Genomic DNA, 19,588 nt, shown 5'->3' with positions numbered 1-19,588 from the left:
AGTTTCTATAAAACCGGCAAGCCTTGAGAAGGACTTGTGGAGCTCTTCAATAAAAAAGTCACTTTAATGTTATATGATAACACTGAACAGACTCCAGACACGCCATTCTCTTATCTTAGATATACACGCAGCACAACTCAGGCAAAGCAGAGAAGCTAACGCATCTGTAACACTAGGTAACAGTAGCACCAGTAGCATATTAGTGTGGTAATCATTCTTGCATGTGGAATATCTGAAGATGTCTTTTATTGAATTCAGTTTGTTTAACTGAGTTAAACTCTGGAGATATGAATCTCATTTACAAGATGATGTTGGCAAGGAAGTTGATCATTACAAGAATACATAGAAGATAAGGATGAAACTAAACGTGAACAATCTACTTATATTATATGTGCATCTTTTCATCTCAACACAGTTGAAGTGGATGAATGGATTGTTCACATGTTATAAGGCAGTACTGAATACCTTGTTATATATTTCACGGGAGTAAATATTTTTACTTGCTTAAGATTTTTTTTTTATGATCAGGTCTTGAATAGTAAATACATTTATACAGCCGGATTAGACTTCTATATTTATTTATTTTTCTCCTCTATAGCATGGAATATTGTACTTCTTTTCTGCTGTGGTATTTCTTATAGTAGGAATGTGAACAATGAGCATATGATTGCATGTTATATTTTATTGTAAAGACCCACAAACATTAAGAGCATTTGGAGTCCTTATTTATCAAGATGTTTACATTTAAGCTTATACTTAGCTATTTGCTAAGATGTTTACATTTAAGCTTATACTTAGCTATCTTTGGAATCTTCACTTCATTCATCTATCCAAATTCTCTACCAGCAGAAATTCTAGCTCCATTTGATCTAATGCTAATGTGATCATTTACAGCATAGCCTAGCAGCTGAGGTACAGTCTGCTTGAAAATCAGTAATATCACTGAAATTCGAATACTTCAGAAATGGGGGAGGGGAGAGGGATGCTAGAGTGAATGCTGGCTGCCTTTTAGACTTTACTGTTTTTTAACCTATCATAGCATTTTTAAGGAACCCCTGGGCATTTGGAAAAGTATCACAATTTTTTTGATATTACCCATGTAATAAAACTATTTATCTCTTCAGTTGTCTTTGGATACCTTACTTCGTTTAGGAAAGAAAAAATGACGTGCTGAGTGCAGTTATACTTGATTTTTCGAAGTGCAGTGTTGTATAGTGATAAAAAACTCTAAAAAGTAAACTCAAAAGGGTATTGTACGTTAATGTTTTCTTTGCATTACTCTTCTAATACATTAATCACATTCTTTGAACATTACACTATGCTTAGGGTCTAAGATTAAGACTGGGGGTAAAAATAAAGTAAAAATGTCCTTGAACTGAGAACAACTCTTGATGACTACAGAGACACAATTATGCGAGGGAGTTTGAAAGTGATTTGTTACTACCTTTCTCCAAAATGTTTTTCATCGTTTCTAGTCTAGCTTGCAGCCCAGTGGTTCTACTGTGGCCTGCTATCCATCTATTAAACCGTGTGCTGCAGTGTGCCAGGGTGCCACAGCGAATTCAGAGGAGCATCACTGGATATTTTAAATTTTTGCAGTGTCCATTGGTGAAGCTTTTGAGACATCCACTTGCGACGTCATATCTTTGCAAATCTGGGTTTTCGCAAAGATGACGTTGCAGATGGATCTGATGTTGCAAAATGTTGTATCACAGTTGCTGTGATAAAAAGCAAGTAGTGCATGAAAATCAGTGGGTGGTGATATCCAATCTGATTCCAAGTTTTGAGAAGTTGGGCAGTGCACGATGGGTGCACACATCCCATTAGTAAATAATTATGTTATTGAAGAATGAAATTAAAATATTTTCTTTCAATTTATGTGTATTATTTTTTTGAAATGGCTATTAAGTTGTTAGGACATAAATACATATTGAATTGTTTGGACCTAACTACTTAATAAATGGAACTATTAGATATTTCTTTTGGCCTAGAGGTGCCATGAAAAAATTACTGAGTCACTAAGGGCATCATGAACCACGAACGTTTGGGAACCTCTGAGCTACTGATTGATTATGTGCCATCAGATCAGTGTCAACTCTTAGCAACCACATAGATAGATTTTCTCCATGACAATCTGTTCCTATCCTGCTCCTTCAGGTTTTCCAACATTGCACCCATCACCACTGTAACTGAGTCCATCCACCTTGCTGCTGGTCATCCTCTTCTTCTCTTTCCTTCCACCTTTCCCAGCATCCCAGCCTTCTCCAGAGAGGTAGATCTTTGCATAATATGTCCAAAGTAGGATAATTTCAGCTTACTTTGGTCATTTGTGCCCTGATGGAGAAATCTGGGTTGATTTGTTCAACGATTCATTTGTTTGTTTTCTTGGCTGTCAATGGTATTCCATTGGAGTTGGGCAGCTGTAACAAATTTGAATAAATAAATAAATAAATAAATAAAATATTCTCAGGAATTTTCTCCAACACCAAATTTCAAAAGCATCAATACTCTTTCTACCCTGCTTCTTCAAAGTCCACTCTGAGCTACACCCAATCCTATCTACTTCCATGCCTAACATTGTTGCTCAGGTAATAAACCTTAGTGAGATAAGATTGGGGGAAAACAAGTTCAAATCTTCACAATTAAGTTCATTTCCTCGGTCTAACCTTCCTTGCTGTAAGGATAGAAGGAGAGGGAAAGCTCTAGTGAAAAAAAGCATCTAAATTTTGCCTAGCTTCATAGATTCACATGAGAGTGAGAGGTACTATTTCTGCTTTGCTAACTGAATTGGCTTTAATCATTAGCAGTAATCATCCTGTGGACTGACAGTCCCTGAATGGCTTGCAAAGAACAAACTTTCTAATTCTATAGTTCTGACATTATCAAGCTTCCCAGTCGGGAAGCATCCTTAAAATGTGTGGATACTGTTTGAAAAAATGTCAAGATGTACTGCCTATTTCTATTTCTATTAAGAATGTCCTGCATATTATTCTCATTTTTTTCTCTTGAGCTGTCTTTCTGCCTGACTTTGGCATTATTATGATATGACATAAAGTTTTGAAGAAGATATTAACAACAAAGTCCTAGATAAATACACTGTCATAGGCTTGCATGAGAAAGTGATCTTGATATCAATGAAATCACTTTTCTGTGTCAGCATGGCCAACATATAATCCCAACATGTAGAGAGGGCAGTTAAAGGATGTGCTCACCTAAAATGTTATACTCCCAATTTTGTTGATTGCTATAGTCTGAAGGTTGTTATAACAATGCCAATATTAATCTACTGAAGTCTGGCACACGTTTGAAATACTCGTAATTTCCCATCATAGCTCTAGCTATGCATCATAATGTGGATATGCCTCCAGAAGTTATGTCAGGACAGGGCAAGGATGAGCATCTGAAGGTGGATGGAGATGTGTGTCCAGATGCAGCTCTCTCCATATGGAAACATTCCACACAAAAACTGCCTCCTATAATGGGAGCCAATCTGTGAGGTCATGTCATTGGGAGAGTTACAGTATGGCAGGGGTTTCGGGCAGAGAAAGTGCATGATATAAATTCTGTATATTCAAGAAATTTAACAGGGCAATTAACTAGGACTAGGTGGGATTGAAATATGTCAGCTGACTGTTAGAACCTTAGATGAATGCAGGTATAAATAGAAAGAGTGGCTGCCACAGAGAAACTTTACTGACATTTAATTCTTGATTTTTTCAGTAGAGGGTGCTATGAGCTTTAGCTAAACTTCTCTGGAGTCTGGTATCTTTCCATATTAAGCAGAATCCCTTTAGAAGTAGCATTTATTCTCCTTCTCACTCATTTCCCCTCCCTCTCTGCCTCTCTCACACACACACAACAAACATTCATAAACCTTCCCCCTAAAGCACATATAGTATTACAATAAATCTCTGGTACCTTTATTTTTTGAATTGGAGAAAGCTCTATCCTCTGACCTTTTTTTAAAACTATGCAGCTGCCTAAGGTGTAGGATTTTTTTCTCAGAAAGAAAAGGATTGGTAGAACCTCACTGAGTAATTCCAATCATTCTGTTGGAGCTTTCCTAGCAGCAAACTATACCATCAAACAATAACCATCAACCTTCTGGTACTGAAAACAGTACAAATAGAGAGAAAGGATAACCTGCTTCATTTGTGGAAATTATTCATCAGTGGCTACCAGTGTCCCACCTAGTACCACAGGCAACTTATGAGAGTGGCTAGGGCTGCCAGATGGATTGCCAGAAATCTAGATGGCCACTAGAGGAAACCATAGACTTAGCATTTTCTGTGTCTTTTTGCTCTTTATGGTAGTAAAGAATGGGCTTATGCAGTAAACTAGTGAAGCACAGTACAGAACCGAGTGCCACGTTGCTGGTGACTCTTTTTCTTCTCTAACTTTAGGTTTTAAATAATTATTTATCTCAAAAAGCGATACTGGCAAGCTGAAAATCCCCACCACCAAAGAGCTGTTTCCTTATTGTTTCTTAGGTTAAACTCTTATGGATATTTATCAGAGGAATATCATGAACATGGATAATCCAATTGGCTAAGCAGGCTAGGAGAAACATTTCTCTTGCACCATAAAAAGTTTGTTAAGGTACAGCAAATATTCAGAAGACAACTGCAGGGCTGCAGTATGCACTTCCATGGATGGTCAAGGTAGATAATCAAAGTGGCCAGAAGGAGCAGGGCATGAAGAGGCACATTCCATGTTTATTGCCTTTGGCCAGGCAAGGATGACCATCAGACTTGTTTCATCACTCAGGTGTGAGGGATGTATGTGGAAAGATTCTGGTACTAGGAGATGGGCTAGTGAAAAAACCTTTTGTTAACTTTTGGAACTGGAGATAATCTGAAAAAACTGTCAGAGAGGTGTAAGACAAGTTGCTTTCTCTAACTTCAGAAGATTTAATATTCCAAAAGTGTTTGTATTTCTTGGGAAAATACTAACTTTCATGGTGTGCCCTGATTATGGAGATTTGTTTTAAAAAACCGAATGGCTAAATAGAAGAGACAGTTCAGCATCATAGCAAATATTGAGTCTTTTCTTCTTGTAGATATCTAAGTCACCTCAGTTTAAAAGGATACTCAGGTGAAGTCCTCATTTGATGGTTTCAAGAAATGTGAGTTTGGTCAAGTATTTTGACTTTGCCAGCAATACTCAAATAACTTCTTTTTCTTCACCATAGCTTCCCTCTGCTCTAGATCAATGGTTCCCAATTTCTGATCTGTAGACTGATTCAAAAAGTGGGCCAAGAGTTGGTGGATGACAAAGTGTAATACTGACATAATTCTGTAATCCCCTTTAATGTTTAACGTTACATAATTAATATTTATGTTACAGTATTATTCCCAATAGGAAAAACATATTTGATGGTACTGTATTATGTTCAATAAATTTTTCTTCCCCAGTGTTCTTATGTGATATAAACTTCTGTCAATTTAAATAGTAGTCATTTGCTGCTATATTTCAGTGACACATTGCCCAATTCCAGTTGCACCACTGAAGCACCACTAAGTGGGGACAAGAGTTGCATTTCTATTGCAATAGCCACAGTGGAAATAAAGGAATCTGTTTCTTCTTCATTGGGAGAATGACTTTCAGTGGAAAGGGTCCTCACTGCTAAATTTCCACTGTCAGTGGCAGGGAGAAAGCAGCGTACTGAGCAGGGAGAAAGCTTGTGCTATTCTGTGCATGAGTGTATATAGACATGTGTTGTGGTGGAGTGAAAGATGCATGCATATTTTCTAGGTGACACTTCTGACACTCAGCAACCAGAAATACACTTCTGCTGTAGATCAACAAGCAGCATGACGGGTCCATTTCAGGGAGAAGGACGAATTCCAGAAACCACTGTATCCAATACACTACCATCCTTTGACTCAAAAAACAAGAGGGATAACTGAAGGGCAGGCTGACCCTTTCCACTGAATCAATACCACTGTAATCTTTGGTCTGCCAGTCATGTTATCAGGGCTTGGCAAGGGGCTCTTAAACAGGCTTTATTTGCCACTCCCACAAGAACCAGATTTGGGGTAACCTTTTCATATATAAACACTGCCAAAGATAGGATAGGACAGACCTCTGACTTTCTGTGATGCATGGTCCTGGGATGGAAGGCCATAGGTAGAAATTGAGCCTTTGCCCCAGGAGTAGAAATAATGAGTAACAAAACTTCAATTTTATACTGGAACCATCATATGGCTTGCGGTTGACTGGTTCCCATTAATATACATTGGAATAATGTCTGAAGGTTGCCTGCTTTCAATGGATTTACCCAACTGTTCCTTTCAGATTTCCAGGGTTTGAACAATACTATTTGTTGTCACAGATATTATTTAGGAAAATTATTTCATACCTGATGAAGAAATCAGCTTTAGCACAATTCTCATATTCTGCAGCACATGTAAGAGGATACTCTGGTATGGTGTGCTCTGGTTCCCATGTTACCATTATGGGACCCCAAAAGTGTGCCTTCTCTGCAACAGTGTCTGCCCTTTAGAACTGTGTCTCCTCACCGGTTCAACAGCCCCAACCCTGCCTTCCTTCAAGAGAGCCATGAAGATCTGGTTGTGTCTCCAGGCTTTGGGCTGGGGTGTATGTGTCCTTTCTATGGCATTGGTTTTGTTAATGGCCAGTTAGGGTATGTTTGCACCCCCCGTTACAGCTACCTTTTATTTTATTATCTTTGGTGTTTTACTATATTGCACTGGGTTCCTGTTTTTAATTCTGTACATCGCCCAAAATTGGTGATGAGTTGGAAGGCCTTACAAATCTAAATTATAAATAAACAAATTCTCCAAAAGATTGCTTAAAAAATATCAGCAGTTTTAGAAACAATTTGCTAATTTGTGATCATAATAAAGCCTGATTATATAATGAAATGTCATTCCTCTCTGTCTCTGTCTCTCTCTTCTATCTATCCATCTGGGTCAAAAAAAGTCAAGATGGTGATTGCAACTGTATGATCAATACCTGCTCCTTTTTAACAAGCACTGTGGCCACCAACAGACACTTCTGCTATCTATCTATCTATCTATCTATCTATCTATCTATCTATCTATCTATCTATCTATCTATCTATCTATCATCTTCTCTATCTTCTTTATTGTTGATATAAAACTATTATATTAGTGGGAAAAAAACCTTCTTTACAACATTGTATTTATATTTATGGGTGCCTTCAGATGATTAGAACTTAGAGCAAACCAAGCAAAAGAAACGTGAAGATCTTCCATTGGTTTTGTCTTGATGGATTTTTTTGTAGAAAAAAGAAAGCCGAAAATAATTGGAATCATCAGAAATAATTAAAAAAAACACCTTCATTATGTATATATTGATAAATATTTAGTTGAAATGGTTGCTCTCCATCTGCACATTGTGCAATCATTTATACATGTTAAAAGAGATACAAGAAAGGCTAAAGTTAAAGTTAACTTGTGATCAGGATGTCAGCTCCAACTTCACCTGATTTGAATGGGACATTATTCCTCATTTTCTGATGAATGTTGCACCCAACAGAGCACACGTATGAGTGGGGGAAATGATTTGTTGATCCAATTTATTGGTCAAATTCAATAGATTAGAAGGCCAGAAGTAATCAAGTATTTAATTCTTCACCCATGTAAAGGAGATTTTGTGTGTGTGATGGCAACTCAACAGGCTCTAAACTACATCCTTGAAACCTGAAAGCCAGCAAAAATTGTGTCTGACCTCCGGTGCTTATCAAGGTTGCCTTCAATGCCATTTGTTATTTTGTGTTGGCTTGGGATTTCACCTTCATAATAAAACAGCAATATGTGCCTGTATTAATTTTTAAGAAGTACATGGTAAAAGTTAAAGTCTAGCACTTATGGGAACGGGTGACATGATTTCATTTAGCAAAAACCAGTTTCTGATTAGCAAATACCACTTAAATCATACCCTTCCCCATCCTCCATAACCCCCAGTCATCATGGCCTTCATTATCAGCTCTCTAACAAATACTGGGGGAAGAAGCATAGCACACACACACACACAAAAAAACAGGTGATAAAAGAAGGCAAAATAATGACTCTTTTTTTCTGATGATCCTTGATCTAGCAGAAGCCACCTCCATGTTTCATTTGTCTTTTATTCTGATTAATACAAGCTAATTCTGCACTTTTAAAAATTATTTTATGGATTATCTACTCTGGATCACCCCAGTTCCTGTTTGAAGACTGTACTACATGCCATGCAGGAGATGGGTGTCTGAACTCTCAAAAATCACAGAGTGCTGCTTGATCTGAGAGAAATAAAACTACAAGTACTCTTTGAATTCCTGGGACACAGACATCAGCCTGGGAAGAAGGAAGATTTTGATTAGGAAAACAATGTGTGTGTGAGGGGGTAAAGATTAAACAATCATTACCCTCCACTGCTGAGAGAGAAAGAGAGATAATTCCCTATAGAAAAAAATTGGGAAATCTATTCCTGATCTAATCATTATCTCCTGAGTGACATGTTGTTTGGCCTTAATCATTTAAGAGGTAACTATGTGCTTAGATCAAGCAGCATATTTCACTCTACTTAAAATGTGTAAAAGGAGATTGACCCTGAAGGTGCCTGTGTGGGTCCCTGTGAGTTTTACCAATGAATCAGCCTAATGGTTATATCAATTTTCCTCAACCTGATGCCTTTTAGATATTGGGTTATGGAATTTGGATTATGAAACTGAAATTCTCCACATCCAGAGAGCACCAGATTGGGGAAAGATGATTTATATGTAGCAAATCCCTAAAAGTTATAAAGAAGAGAAATGTATACATCCATAAACATACAAAACAAAACAAAAATGGTAGGGAGTACTTCAGATGGAGGGTCATCATAACTGTCCTAACCCATAGACATTGTGCAGTTTTGCCTTTTCCTTTTAAATGCATTCTTTGTGGTAAAAAAAAAAAAAGACAGAAGAATCTGTGGGCAAACACAGGAAGTTTCCATAGACAATGACTTCTGTTCCTTTCCCCATGAATTTCCATGACTGAGGGAGGGGAATTGCTCAATACTAGTCTGGGAGTAGAAGATCATATTTTTTTTAAAAAAAAACTATTACACTTGCTTAGAAGTATTAACAGGAGAAAGATCTGCTTGCATGTTGTCCAGATGAAGAATAGGAGGAAAAGAGGGAGTGGTGGTGGATACTTTCCATGTCCTAGATTATAGGACCTAAAATCTTAGCACTGGAGTGGGCGATCCCACTTCTTGCAGAAGTTCCAGAGATAAAAAAGCTGCAGAGATGTCATTCAGCCTCTGCCAGAAAATCCACCAGCCTATTTGTTGCTCAGCGAATTGATATCTATACAGGAGAGTATCCGTGCAGTTCTAGAGAGTTAGAAATTTGGTAGTTAGTAACTTGCTTTTCATTGAGGATATTGCTGGGATAGAAGAGATTCCCCCCTTTAGAGTGCCCTTGTTTTATAGGGAAACCCTGAAACCATAACTTTTCATCTTCTTAAAATGGAAAATGTCAGGGTTTTTCCCAAAACAGGAAATATCTCCCTTATTCTTTCTTGTTTTGAACTTTGCAATTTAATTCCCTTGTGAATGAAATAGCAGATCACTTTTTAAAAAGGTAAGGCAACATAAGACCCGTTTCTTCAGCACGAATAAAGGTACAGAATCTGACATTTCTGCCAAACCACATTTTTAGCCATTAAGCATAATTTGAAATAACTTGCGTTCCGATCAAGGAGTCCAGGAATGATGGTTTGGAGCTTTGCTGGTGAGTGTCTGGCATATTTCCTAAGTTGCCAGTTTAATTAGAAGAACAGCACAGCTCAGACCATTTTCACTTTAACCCCTTTAGATGACTTATTTCTTAGAACAGGGTTCCTCAACCTTGGGAACTTTAAGACGGGTGGACTTCAACTCCCAGAATTCCCCAGCCAGCAAGAGTGTTGAAGTCCACCCGTCTTAAAGTTGCCAAGGTTGAGGAACCCTGTCTTAGAACACCAGGGAACTACTTCAGAGAGCTACTTTTCAAAGTCCCTGAGCCACACATTCATCTATCCCATTCTGAAGAAATACCCTTGCCGAGAATATGAGGTTTATCTATTGCTTCTTCTGTCAGACCAGGACTCTGGTGCTTTGACCAGGTTGCTCGATTCTGTGCCTCTGTTTGTTCTATTCATTCCACATATGACTGATGAATAGTAGTAATCTTGGAGATCACCACTATTATTTGTATTATTATTGCTATGTTGTTTTACTGTATTTTATGCTTACTTCTATTTATAGATTTTAGGTGAATGTGTTTCTATATATCTGATATGCATATTTGATGTGCAGTGTGTTTTCTGGCTTTAAGGCCATAATAAAGATCACAACCAAGGGAACCATTTTTCATACTCCTTTCTAGTGTCTGAAGTGATAAATGAGGAGAGAAACTTCCTGAGGTAGACTACACATAGGCATTTAGACTTCAGGCTATGTTTTTAGAATGGAAAATAAAGTTAAACCATTGCAATGGGAAATTAGTATTGTGTATTCTAAAGCTTAACAAAATGAGCCATACAGTCTCTGGCTTTCCACTTCCTGTTTTGTTTGTAGATGCCTCTGAAACACTTGAGAAACAAGAAGGTTTTTCACAAAATTATTCAAATTTCCTTTCTTCCTAATTTGATCTCATAGTTAGCAACTTTTACCCATGAACCATAATTGTGTAGAGCTCAGTTTTCTTTTTCTCTTGTAAACTGCACATATTCTCTGCATTATTAAGTTACATTTTAGGAAATACATTAACTAGGTATTTAAACTGACATAAATTATGCTAATTTTGCCAGTTAACTCTTTGGCTTCAGAATTCACACTAACATTTCTCTGACTACAGTAACTGATTTTACTAGTTGTCTTGCACATGCTGTGTGATGTATGGTTAATGCTATTCATGTCTATGGACATTCCTCACTATGAAACCCTGATAATGAAACAACAGTTGATAAAACATGATGATAAAAAACAGGCTTCATTGTAGCTGAGCATTCTCTTGCAAATGCTGCTAGGATGTACATTATGTAGTCTTCTTTAGCATTATTATAACCCACTGAGTAATTTAATATTTCATTCGAGCACTTCTAGTGATTTTATATAATGCATTCAGAACACGTCTGCCTACCATAAATAGAGAAAAAAGAATACACAGGTTTATCAAGCGCAACTTACTGGGAATGCATTCTGTACAAGCCCCATGAAAATGAAATACATATTATTCTGGGTAAACAATGAAATATTGGCTCTGTATTATCTAGTTCTCCCTGAATAGGCCTTTTAACCTATTTAGCAGGACTGTATGTAAATAAAGATAAGCTTGGAGCAGACATTATAATTAATTTTAATAATAGGTTGGATCTACATCAGGTTAATTGCATTTAATTGTGCCCTTTGAAATTTATGTTGATTTTCATGCTGATGAAAAACTGTTCATGTTTTTGGGCTTCTAAGTGGGTCATCTACTATGAGTTTCTTATGGATAAGATGCCTGGATTGAGTGTTGGAAGTACAGTACTGTGTTGCAATAATCCCACCCTGAAAGTGATGCTGATGGATTATTCTTTCATTCCTTGGCAGTCACGCTATAGGTTTCCATTAGAGTTTATCCTATCACTCTTTAATATCAGTATGAACTACTGAGGTAGGTTATGCAGAGAAGTGGAGAGAGATGCCAATGTTATTTGGATGATACCCAACTGTTCATTCTTTTTACAAAATTAGGTGAGGTTGTAGGTGCTCTGAATCTAGGCCTTAGTGTGATAATGAATGGAATGAAGGCCTAAACAAACTTCTCCAGCTTAGGTACCCTCTAGATGTGTAGATCAACTCCCAGAATTCTTAGCAATCAGCATGTACAGTAGGAAATTCTGGCAAGGCACTCAATTTATGGAATTCTGACCTAAAATCTGTGTTTCAGAGTTTGGAATATTCTATATTTAACTGTATTGAAGGAGGCTATTACTGAATTGGAACTCCATTTATCATCCTAAGCCAGGAACAGGCAAGCTCTGGGCTCTGTGGGATATATTCTATATATGCTAAAGCTAATGTAATAGCGAAGTCAATATTCTGGAGTCAATAAGATACCAGTTTGTATAAGAGAGAAGAAGGTAGGCTCCAGAATCCCATTTATGTTGGGGATATCAAGAGATCTCATATTCGTGATGTACCTCTGGATTTAATATTAAATGATCTAGTCGAGGTCTGGCTGCATAGTCTGGCCTAGATAAATCACTCTTCCAGATACAGGAGATTGTTGGGGCTTTTAGGTGAAGAGCTTTTTCATAACAGTGAAATATATAAAGCAGCTATTCTATCTTTTCTTCCTGGAATGAGAATTTGCTCTCCCATGTCTTTTTCTAGAAAGCTGACCATCAGCTCTAACTCCTGGGCAAAGCAACACTGTGGTTGAATAGCTTCCCAGCCATTGCTGCCTTCAATATCAGTGACCTTCCACTTTGCTGCTTGGTGGTGCTAACCAAGGTCCTCTAGTAGGTAGGGAACCATTGTTTATCTTGAGTGAAAACTTTTGGGGTGGTTTGAAAATACACCTAATGCAAATCTTCTAGTTCACATCCAAATCCAATGAAGGAAAATCAAGTAACAGCTATAGAAGAGTATGCTTTCTCTTCTAGATGTGCAAATGTGTCTTTATATTCAGTATATGGACATATCTCCATCAAAATAGTTCAGTCCACTTAGGGGGAAAAATGGCTCCAAAAGTCCAGATCAGAATAAATTCCTCTTTACAACTTTAAGAAATATACATGAAATGTGTATTCTTAATTTTTTTAATAGATCATTCTGGCTTTTTAAAACTAAAGTAAGGCTGTACTGTCATGTACACTTGTTCAGAGTAAGCCTCACTGAGTACAATGGGATTGCATGATCATAGTGGAAGATTCTGTCACTGTTAAATTAAACAATGGAAATTAAAATATGCTGTTACACTTGAAAGGATTAGGTAGTTCCATAAACTGAAGAAGTAGAAATGATCAAGGGCTGTTGATAGCTAATTAAAGCCCACCATAAATCATACTTCAATCATGCTTCTATTTTTATGAAATTATAGCATAGCATAAACATAGCCATTATATTTGATATGTCCATTTTTACATTCAAGAACACTAAGGGATGCTTCTAAAGCAGTGTTTCTCAACCTTGGAAACTTTAAGATGTGTGGGGAATTCTGGGAGTTGACATCCACACATCTTAAAGTTCCCAAGGTTGAGAAACACTGTTCTAAAGTATGACTGGATTCTCTTTTGATTCTTAAAGGTCCTGTATCGGAGAGCCATACAACAGAATAATGTTAATATGCCTAAAGTGATGCTCCACACATGCGAATATAAGCATGGGACGTCAGAGCTCTAAGCTCTGCACGGTCTTCCTGTGGGTTTCTGAGTGCAATTCAAAGTGCCGGATCTTACCTTTAAAACTAGGTCTGGCCTGGCATTGAGAAATCTGTGGAATCATCTTCTCCAACCAGTTTTGACTTGCCTGCTTTGTGGATCCTGGGAGAAGCCCTTCCCCAGTTCTGTGAATTGAGAGGGTGGAAACTCATAAGGGTTTCTGTTCGTGTCCCTGTGCTCTGGAATAACCTCCCCTGGGATACTGAGTCAACCTCCACATTGTTGGCTTTCCATAAGCTATTAAAAACTGAGCTATTTTGAAGAGCCTTGTAATACGAACAATGCCAGTGGTCTATTGCAGTGTGAGTGATTGGCTGGATTTGGATTACCTTCGTTTATTTTTGTTTTGATTTATTGCATCATGAACCTTTTATCGCATTTTTATGGATGCACTGTAAATTACTGAGCGTCTTTTCTATTGGGGCAAGTATAAATCCAATAAATAAATAAATACTACTGAACAATATCCCCCTCTGTTGTATAATGCTGACAGCAGATCTGTACTATAGAGGCCAAAATACTCCAAGGGAAATAAAATGTTTTTTTTTTTTCACCACATGCTTTTTTGCTCATGCCACATGGACCTTTTCTGTGTTGAGAATTCCCCTCCTATCCCACACATATTTGATACAGCATCATAACCTAAGCTAGGCTCCCTCCTTGGGGTTCAGAGTTCTGTTCCTTCAAATTGGCCAGCTCTAACTTTGAGAAGTGCATTTGGAAAATACTGAAGGTGAATGCAAAGAACTGAAAAGGAAGTTTGGCTTTTCAGCAACCTGGGGATGACTTGTAAATAGAAAGGTTGTGCTCCAGAAGTATGTTGCATTTGCTTCTGGTAGTCAGATTCTTATTATAGCAATAATCCTCAAAAATGCAGTTTTCACTCAAGTATTCATATATGATTTCAAATATAAATTAAAAGTAACACTTTCCCTTCTTTTTGATAATGTTATCTTTTTTTTTTTCTGGAATAGAAATTAACAATAGTTTCTCCTCTGTGATTTATTATAGTAGTATTCTTGCGAGGAGCCCTAAACAACCTAATCTAAGCAGCCTTTCAATCCATGATTCCAAACCTAAGACTTATTTGCACCATCCTGACATTATAAAGTGAGATTTGGATGATCCTAACTGATAATCAGTTCTATCTTAAACTTCCCATGCACACAATGGATCCTTTTTTTTTTTTTGACAAGGGCATCCTGCTGAAATGTGGTTCTGTGAGTCCCAAAAATGATCCTGAAATTAGGCCAAGTTGAAGAACTAACTAACCAAATGACACAGTTTAAACGAGCAAAAGGGTAGTTAAATCAGTGAGGGCAACTAGTTTTAGCTCATTTCCAGGTAATACCCATGGAGGCCCTCAGCACCATTAATCCAGAATATGTGTGTGTGTGTGCGCACACGGGTGGACATTATTTTGCTTGCCTCCCTATGTGTAATTAATAGAGCCCGACAAAGCCTGCTTAATCACAGCGGGGTACGGGAATGCCCACTTGAGCTGCCACAGGAATACTAATGGGAGAATAAAAATGAGGCATGGAGTGAGAACTCTGCATCTTAATGCCAGAGGCCGCTCGTTCCCTCCCTCCCTCGCTCCCTTCTTTCGCATTGCCCCTTGGGATGAGCTTGACAGGAGGCTAGGCAAAATGCCGGGCTTAACAGTGCGCAGCTAGCAACGAGGTCTGTTGTGGCTCAGAGTAAGTCTCCTTGGCGGTGTTTGTTGTTGTTCAGATGGTGCAGGGAACTTGGCAGAAGCGGAGCAGCCTGTTTCCCACTTGGTCCAATAGTCAGGAAAATCTCACAGCCTGTGGAGGAGACAGGCTGACTGAAAGAGCCAGCCAGCTCCACTGCAGATAAGTTAATGTACACAGAGTGGACATAAATTACCACGACCCTCAGCAGCAGGACATTGGCCAGGGCCTGTCAGAGAGAGGACAAACGTCGGCAAGCTGTGTGTCTCCCTGACATTTACCTCTAGATAGAGCTGTGTATTGCCCTACAAGGAAGGACCTCTTGGAGCCAGAGTTTCCTTGAAAACAGCTGCGTGTCCCTGACACCTACAAGCTAATGCAACTTTAATCAGGGGAATTAGTAAGTAGAGGGCGCTGACTGTTTTTCCAAGCTATTTGCATGGAGGCAGCATATATGTTCCCCCGCTTTGTGACATTATTGACAATTCCATTATGTGTCTTTATCTGAAGCCCATTTTTCCTCCTCTTCCTCTCCAGAGATCACATTTTCTTTTCATCTCCACCCACAAACCCTGCCCTATGCTTTGTGTTTACACAGTGATGTTGGAAATGTGAGCTTTTTAAGACGTGGAAATGAATAAATCCCACATTAAAATCGGGCAATAACTGAGTGCGTGGCCAGTTTGTGGTTTGCTGTAAGTTCTGAAGTATGTTTCTGGGTTACCATGAGCCACACAGTCCATATGCTGTGTTGGTTCAGATGTACATCCTTAGTTGTCGCTATTGTTTTTAATCAATCATTCTGCCTGAGTTGTATTTATCTAGAAAGACTAGTAAAGGAATGGAACATTGATCAAGAAATCAATGTTCCATCTTTATCTTTACCTGACTTGTAGATAGCCTCGTGCAATCTAAACTTTACAGAACATCAGTGCAACTGCAGAGCAATTCACAAATATTCCAGTAACCCTAAAACACGGCTGGTGTGGGTCTTCCGGGCTGTGTGGCCGTGGTCTTGAAGTTTTGTTTCCTAACGTTTCGCCAGCACCTGTGACCGGCATCTTCAGAGGGCAGGAGCACAGACAGGAGCAGTTCTCACGGCCACACAGCCCGGAAGACCCACACCAGCCATCGTATGCCGGCTGTGAAAGCCTTCGACAATACAACCCTAAAACACATTGATAATAACTTTCACTAGCTTCAGTGTCTGATACAGAATGAGAGAAATCAAAAGCTCTACAGGTTCTAGTATATGTAGAGCATAATGGTTACTCTGTTCTTTTTGGAGGATGATTGGAGGAACCTGGGAAAGAATAAGCCATCATAAAATCCAAATGATTTAAAGATACCTAAACACCCAGTGAAGCAGATTTGTTGGAAATTCAAGTATTTGAATTTAAGGGTGGCAATCACTGTATGCATAATTATTACATCAATTTTTCTCAACCCAGTACCTTCACACATGGTATCCTGACTCAGGCAGCTCCCATAAGTCCCACTCGGCACAGCCATTAGTTGTGCTGGCAGGAGATAGCAACTATACTTCAATTCAGTTGGAGGGCACACCTGGTTAGGATTTATACGTACATAACCCAGAGTACCTTTCCCCACTGATGCATTGAAGTGCTATCCACCCATCCCTGAGTCAATCAAAACTATACCAGCATGAAATTTGCTAACCCCATTGCTGATTCATATCCTACTTCTATTAGTTCTGTTCCCAGTGACCATCTATCACCTACCTTCCCTCCAAGGTGATGGGTGAGGAAGCCTAATTGATTGAGGCTGCCCTTGGAGGGTGTTGAAATTGGAGGAAAATGTTATTACTGATTCAGCTAAGGATGATGCAAGCCTGTCACACTCATGGGCTGGAGGTGAGATGAAGGGACAGAGCAGAAAAAAAGGTGTGGCCAGGGTGTATTTGTGCCATGGCTGGGGAAAAGGCCCTTAGTGACAAACTGATTTGAAAACAATTTTAGCAAATTAATGTTCCAGTGTTCTGTGTTTAAACAGGCTTTTTCCCCCAACTTGTTAATAATTAACTCATTGCAAAGTTATTATTATCAAATCTATCACTGAAGGTCATGGAGAGAATAAGACACATATCTAAAATGTAATAAATGACCCAGCCAAAGCTTACCTCAATGAGACTATCACACCTTAACACCATTTCAAGATTTCTTTGCTTTCTGGCAGTGTAAGCAAATGGGGCAAAGCTGTTCCTTTGGCACCAGGTAGTGAAATGCAAGAAAGAAAATGAACCCCAAATGACCCTTATATGCACTCCAACTACATTAGGAAGCCCTTTGTTCTAATATTTAGACAATGACCAGAAACAAACATATAAGCTTATCATTCAAAGGAACAAATTCACTCTTTTATGAAACTTGTTAATGTCCATAGGATAATTTATGGGCAAGACTTTTCTACGTTTTCTGTTTTGGTTCGATTTTGGAATTGCACTGTATATAGTCTTCGCCATTCTAGTTCTGCAGTTGTACCAACGTATTCCTTCAAGGGCACGTACACAGATCAGGTATGCCAGATCGCAAACTTTCTATGAAAGGTTTAGACAGGCAGTTTTTAAAATAATCATAGAAGAGGTGCTTCTGGGCAAATGCTCCTAGTGCTAACAATCAAAAGATGTTGTGCAGCATTTAGGCCTAACGGATTTGTTTTTCTCTGGTAAGAAATGCTGAGAAAAACTGACATACCAATGCTTCCCAATGAGCTCATAGTTGAGCAAGATCAGTCTTTCAGGCGTACGTCCAACACTTTTGACAGTGGACCAGGGGATAATGTATATACACCAGAGATTCCAGAAAGAGACATATTTCTTTCCCTTCCAAGAACTAAAAGTGCTTTCTTAGTCAAATATTAAAGTTGTTGCTTTTCATTGCACAACCTCTAGTGGCCAAAACCTGTAAAATCCCATGAAAATAGAGTGCCCTTAGTACGGGTCGCAGTCATTCATGTGTCCCTGTTCCATTTTAGGTTTTCTCATCTAACAGCACAGAACACATTTGTTTCTGATTACAGGACGCCATATAACAGCTAGTACTGTGGCCATTTCCCCACTATTGAGTAAAATCACTATCCATCTTCCATGTGTCAGCAAAAACAAAAAGCCAGCATGAAGTTTCTGTCCCCATTGCAAATCTCTGTCCCTATCGCATTGTGTTGCCCTGATCTATGAGTGCGCCCACTATCATAAGTGATGGGATTGATGGGTTTTCTCCCCTCACTTTGTGGCCATCCCTTTTTGGCACGTTGCCAGAGAAAACATTCTCCAATCAGGACACTACAGCACGGAGGGGATGGGTGGGTCTGATGTTGTTGTGCAATTCCAGACTCAGCAGGAGCTTCTGTAGGTGGGTTTATCAGTCTCTTCGCCATCTGGGCATTCCTCAGCTTCAAAACAATCAATAAAGAAACTGCCTCAGAGTGAGGGGACGATCCTGCCCTGTTTGTGCAACTCACTAGGGCCTGTAGACCTGGATAGTTGAAACTGACTAGCTTCTTGACATCCTTGCCTTTTAGTTCACCAGGGAAGTGATGGAAATAGACAAATACAGGAAACTGGTAAATAGTCAACAAAAGCCCAATGTGACACCATGTATTGTTTTCAGGACTCTACAATGAGGAAATGCAAGACTGCCACAACCTCAGGGAAGATAAAGACCTCCTGTTTCAGAGTTGTGCAAGTATACACCCTCTTCTTCCCCAGATAAATTATTGGAGGTCTGCTCTGCTCTCCTATATTTCATTAGAAGCCTAAAGAAAAGTTTATTTTTAAAAAAGTGGGGGGAGGGATGGCAAGTGTGAAACAAACTTAGAAAATACAGTGCTAATGAAGAGGACAAGTATTGGGAAAGAAATGGTTGTGGCAAATGCTGACTATTGGACAGAGGAAGAGGCATGCCTGTGCTTCCCAATGTTCCCTGAACACACCTCTGATCATACCCACCATTGATCGTCTTATCTTGCCTCCATGATAATAGGTAGCAAAGCATTACAGATCTTCTACACACTGAAGCCGTGGTGAGACAATGTTGGCTTAAGGAGAAAAGACACCTTTATTCAAGATCACAAAATGATGATTTATGACTGTTTAACTTACGGGCAAGGGATGAAATGAGGACAATGATGTGTGATCAAGGGGAAAAACTGGGATTGTGAGGATTATCAGGGTAGTGCCTTGATAAACTGCCAAAGGGGGCAGGGCGTGTGACTTACCTGATATACAGTCTCTTGATAAGGGAAAATACATTATTTGGGGGGGGGGGTAATAAATATTGAGCAATTATTTTCTTATAAGTTTAACATCATCACTCTGTGCAGATATGCACATTAGATATCAGTAAACAGTCTGAGGCATTCAAGATAAAATCAATGAATGGAAAAGATGGGAATAGGATAGCTGTTGAGAATATCTCTGTCCTACAGTTTTATACCTTCAAAGGCATA

The 19,588-nt window shown here is 38.8% G+C and overlaps 2 long non-coding RNA genes across 2 annotated transcripts in view; one reads left to right on the top strand and one right to left on the bottom strand.

Annotated features, from left to right (window-relative positions):
- Window positions 1-19,588, top strand: part of LOC148213729 (uncharacterized) — a 144,468-nt gene that overhangs the window by 56,815 nt on the left and 68,065 nt on the right. The window contains exon 2 of the long non-coding RNA XR_015794159.1: window positions 18,751-18,862. This is a non-coding gene — a long non-coding RNA (uncharacterized LOC148213729). The remainder of the gene's footprint in view (window positions 1-18,750; window positions 18,863-19,588) is intronic.
- On the bottom strand, window positions 121-16,974 carry LOC148213730 (uncharacterized). Its single transcript, XR_015794160.1, has 3 exons — window positions 16,864-16,974; window positions 13,446-13,552; window positions 121-2,420 (listed from the first exon to the last, which is right to left on the bottom strand). It is a non-coding gene; the product is annotated as an uncharacterized LOC148213730 (long non-coding RNA).

Source organism: Python bivittatus, unplaced genomic scaffold (genome assembly GCF_059951505.1).
Source record: "Python bivittatus isolate LINGU-HERP-01145 unplaced genomic scaffold, Pbiv_v1 ctg000840_np1212, whole genome shotgun sequence".
NCBI lineage: Eukaryota > Metazoa > Chordata > Lepidosauria > Squamata > Pythonidae > Python > Python bivittatus.
This window is presented reverse-complemented; position numbering and strand designations above follow the sequence as displayed.